Source organism: Herpailurus yagouaroundi, unplaced genomic scaffold, assembly GCF_014898765.1.
Source record: "Herpailurus yagouaroundi ecotype Mexico unplaced genomic scaffold, PumYag 188, whole genome shotgun sequence".
Taxonomy (NCBI): Eukaryota; Metazoa; Chordata; class Mammalia; order Carnivora; family Felidae; genus Herpailurus; species Herpailurus yagouaroundi.
In genome coordinates, this window is record NW_024412419.1 from 24,914,038 (window position 1) to 24,919,296 (window position 5,259).

A 5,259-nucleotide genomic window follows, 5' to 3' on the forward strand; every position below is an offset into this window, starting at 1 on the left:
GAGACTCACACCTTTCACCCCTCGCACCTCAACAGCAAAAAGACACCAGCCTCTAGTGTATAAGGATTTATTACCCCCTTACCAAGTGACACCTCTCAGTGCAGGAGGGGTGGGGAGGGAAGAGGCCCTAAAACTATGGCTGTGCTGGAGAATCCTGATTGTTCTGTACCAGAAAGTGGCCCCAAGCCTGGCTGTCTCCAGAGGTGATGTCGGGAGGAGACAGCAACAGGGAACACCTCAAAATGAGCAACTTCCCAAAAAGTGACGTGAAGGTAGCCTAGGTGCACAGGGGTTCAAGCCTCTGGAGTGGGCTCCCAGCTTCTCAGTGTTGTTCACCCTGGGGCCTGCTGCTCTGCCCAACGAGACACAGCCAGGCGTGGAAATGCTTAGCAGAGCACCGTGGAATCACATCATGTTGGTTTAGGGGTAGTCACCTGGGTGCACGCTTAGCCAAAGTCCCATCTGCTGGCAACATTAATGAGAGTCTGGCAGATCTCCAACGTGGTGGTAGCTTCAGAAGGAGGCATCAAGGGGATCGTGACTGTGCACGGTCTTCCCTTGTGCACTGATTTGAGAGAGTAACCCTGTCTAAAATGAGATGCCCCCATAAGTGTAGGATCCCCACCTCCTTCATTTGTGCCAACGTTCCTTTGTTCTCTTTCTGTCCAGCTCCAGACTCTTGTCCCCAATCTTTGACCCTACCCCAGGGATGGAAAGCCAAGTGCTCCATCACAGATGACTCTTGGAGTATCTGGGTTGGATCAGAGGCCACTAGAATTTGGTGTGTGGGGGGGATCCTTCTAATCCTGTAAGGCCCAAAGGGAGTAGAGAGCCTGGTATTCATGGAAAAGGCATCACCTGTCTCATAGAACTCAGCTGGAAAGAGTCCTGCTCATGGGTGCCAGCCTCTTCGTAGTTACAGGAATCTGAATTATGAAGACACTGGACAGGGGACAGGCCCCAGGCTGGAAGACAGATGAAGTATTTCTCTGGAAGGGAATCTTGGCCCCGTGCAGTCCTGGGAAGTGCCAGGGCTTAGCTCCTAAGTGAGGATTGCTGGTGCTGACAGCTGGGAGTCAGGGTTCTGGGGCCATTCACTGAGGGGGAGCCAGTGGTCCTGGGGCAGAAGGAGCCCTTCCGGAGGTGGGGGGTCATGTGGAGGCTCTGGATTCCCTAGACACCCACAGGCTGGCCCCTCTGAGGGCTCCTGGGGTGTCAGAGCCATTTCATAAGCACCTGCCACACTCAGCAGCTCAGGCTGAATGCTTCTGGAGTGTGGAGAGTGGACAGAGGGGGAGAAGCAGGCTTCCTCCCAGACAGCTCTGTGGCCCAGAGGAAATGTAGACACTGCATTTGCCCTGGAGTTGTCTGCTGGTTGAGAGAGAATGCTGGTTGAGAGCACACACTTGGGTGGGTCGGGAGACAGAGGTTCTCATCCCACTCCTACTGGGTGCTGGCTGAGTGCTGCAGACAACCCGCTGGACTTCTCTGAGCCTTCATCTTCTCACCCACAAAGTAGGATAATAATACCATGATCAGAAGGTTGTTGCAAGGCTACAAGAAAAAAGAAGCAAAAGGTACAAAGGTGTGTCAGAGAGTGTGGCCTGCTGTGGTAGCTGAGCCACATGCTGGCACGGCAGGGAAGGACAGGTGGGGGGGGGTGTGTCCCAGACAATGAAAAAAATCTCTGTGTCATCAACAATGTCTTCTGCTTATTTTGTTTCTTTTTTTTTTTTGGTGGCGGTGGGGGGGCAGTCCTTCATATTATAAATAATTTGCTATAACGCATATAATTTTATCTTTCAAAATAGTCTCCTAGATTTTTTTTAGAATATATTGTCAAATTGGTCTCCATACAACACCCAGTGCTCATCCCAACAGGTGCCCTCCTCAATGCCCATCACCCACTTTCTCCTCTCCCCCACCTCCCATCAACCCTCAGTTTGTTCTCAGTATCCAAGAGTCTCTTATGGTTTGCCTCCCTCCCTAACTTTTTTTTTCTTTCCCCTCCCCCATGGTCTTCTGTTAAGTTTCTCAAGATCCACATATGAGTGAAAACATAGAGTATCTGTCTTTCTCTGACTGACTTATTTCACTCAGCATAATACCCTCCAGTTCCATCCACGTTGCTGCAAATGGCCAGATTTCATTCTTTCTCATTGCCAAGTAGTATTCCATTGTATATAAAAACCACATCTTCTTTATCCATTTGTCAGTTGATGGACATTTAGGCTCTTTCCATAATTTGGCTATTGTTGAGAGTGCTGCTATAAACATTGGGGTAAAAGTGCCCCTATGCATCAGCACTCCTGTATCCCTTGGGTAAATTCCTAGCAGTGCTATTGCTGGGTCATAGGGTAGGTCTATTTTTAATTTTGTGAGGAACCTCCACACTGTTTTCCAGAGTGGCTGCACCAATTTGCATTCCCACCAACAGTGCAAGAGGGTTCCCATTTCTCCACATCCTTCCAGCATCTATAGTCTCCTGATTTGTTCATTTTAGCCACTCTGACTGGCATGAGGTGGTATCTGAGTGTGGTTTTGATTTGTATTTCCCTGATGATGAATGACACTGGGCATCTTATGCTTGTTTTGTTTCTAATAAAGCATGTGAGGAAAGGAGAGGAGCTGTCTATAGGGAGAAGGTTCTAGAACACAGGGTGGTGGTGGAGGGGAGGAGGTCACGATGAGCAGATATTTCTCCTCCTGTGTGGTCATGAAGTCTGCCCACATATTTCTGATGTCCCACTTTTCAGATAAAAACTCCTATTAACCAAAATAAACTATACAGTGAAGGGATCGGATGGACTGAATTTCAAACTCCAAGAACAACCTGGTATCTACTAGATATCCCGAGGCTGAGAAGCCACCCTGGACACGCACACATGTGCCCACCCACATTTGTGCACCATTGCTCATGCACATTTTGTTCCTGGGGTTCAAGTTAGAATAAACTGGTGTTTGTGGGAAGCCATGGGTTTGTGCTCCAGGCTTGGGAGCCTCTCTGCTGCTGCCATTAGGTTGAGAGGACTGAGGCCCAGGGCCACTCTCTGGTCTGGTCTCTGCATGATCCCAGTGGCAAGGTGGAGAGTGGGACCACAAGCGATGCAGCAAAGAAGAGGAGGATGGGAGACGGGGTGTGGGGCCTTGGCTTTATCACATCCCCAGAGGCACCCAAGAGATAGCAAAATGCCAGGCTCAGGCCTGGGAAGAACCCAGAAGACCAGCCAGTGCCCAGCCAGTACACCTGCATGGTTGGGGTAAAACCAGGGGGACTCAGGAGTGGTATTTACAGTCATCTTCCCCCAGCCCCCTTGACCCAGGACCAAGCTGTGTGGCTCCTGAGAGTAGCAACATTGAATCATTAAGTGATTCATTCATTCATCTAACAACCATTTCTGAAACAGATCTATATTCTGCTTTGGGAAGGAGCTCAGAACTTATAGCTCAATTCTCCCCTGAATGTTTCTTGCATTCCCCCCTTCTCGGCAAGATGGAGAAGGCCTTCTGAAATCTGAATGTGATGTGAGTACCACCACCACCACCCCCAGTACAGCAAACTCCAGTGGAGGGCAGGGTCTGTTGCCTTGGAGTGGAGAAAATTCTCCTTTGCCTCATGTGCCCCACACTTTGTCTCCTCCCTGTGTCTTCTCAAGCTGATGCCAGGCTGGATCAAAATGCCCTGGCCTCATTAAGCATCACCCTCATGCCCCAGCAGCCATACCATCAGGCAGACACAGACAGATGCTCCAGCATGGGACTTACTCAACAGACCCACCACAACAGAGAAGGTGATTAACTCTAGCTTGGGAGAGTGAGGGAAGCTTTGAGAGGGAGGGAAGAGATGAACTCAGCCTGAGAGATGGCTGGAGGGTTGATGGAAGGCTGAGGGAACATTGTTGGCAAAAGCTGACAGGCGAGAACAAGTGAAGGCTGAATACATTTTGATGGAGATTCAGATGGCTCCCTGACTCTGTGCCAATCACTTCCTTGTACATGGTGGAAGGAACGTGGGTTTTGGAATCCGAAAGATGTGGCCACATACTAAACGTTGTGACCTTAGGTAAATCACTTAACCCCTCTGAGCTTCAGTGTTCTCAACTGTAAAGTGAGGGTGGTCCTACCTACAATACCCATCTCACAGGGTTGTCTGAGCTTCAAATACATTATTCTGTAAAGCAACATACCAGTGATGACTTTGCACACAGCAGGCAGTGAGAACTATGTCTCCGCCTTTTCCTTCCTTCCTTCCTTCCTTCCTTCCTTCCTTCCTTCCTTCCTTCCTTCCTTCCTTCCTCTGACCTTCTTCCTCCACCTGACCTTCCCTCAAATGCCAAGAAGCTACTCTGCTTCCCCCTGTGGTGCCATTCTTCTCAGGAGACTGGTAGATAACTGAGATCTCCCAGTTCCACAGAAGCAGGCAGTGCAGAGAGGAAAATGGGCTCCAGGCCAGGGCAATATCAAAAGCACTGGTGAGCTGGGGGGAGCACCTGGGTGGCTTTCAACTGGTTAAGCATCTGGTTCTTGGTTTCAGCTCACGTCATGATCTCATGGTTCATGAGATGGAGCCCCATGTTGGGCTCTGCACTGAGAGCTCAGAGCCCAGTTGGGATTCTCTCTCTCCCTCTCTCTGCCCCTCCTTCACTCATGCGTACGCTCTCTCAAAATCAAAAAAATGATTTAAAAAGAAACACTGGTGGGGCTTCAGTGGGGGAGCTAAGGACAGCTGGAAACCAACAGGGTGAGGGAGGAGAGGGAGACAAGAGTGGGGCCAAGTTGTTTTTCATTCGCAGAATTTCCAGCTCCAGCCAAATAACATCTTTAAATACTATTGACATGACAAAGCCAAACTTCTTGGCTTAGGCTTGAATTTTTTCTGTTCTTTTTTTAAATCCAGAGTTGAAAAATGTATCTCCTTAGAACTCTGTCTCTAAGCCCGGTCCTTTCTGCCCGTAAGGGTCCAACTTGGAGCTGGTCTGGTTTGTCAAGGTCAAGGAGTGGTTACCTGGGCTCCAGCAGTGCACAGGTGAGGGAGGAAACAGAATTCTGCAGAAGGCCAGGCATAAAGAGTTTCTCCTGCCGGAAAGCGAGCCTCTTAGATACCCTTTCCTGTCTCTCTGTCTCTCTCTCAAACTCCTGTTCCCCTTCATGCCCCTGTGTGTGAGTGCTGCCTGTGTGCTGTGTGTCTGCTGTAGTGCTTGCTTTTCTTTCTTTCTTTCTTTCTTTCTTTCTTTCTTTCTTTCTTTCTTTCTTTCTTTC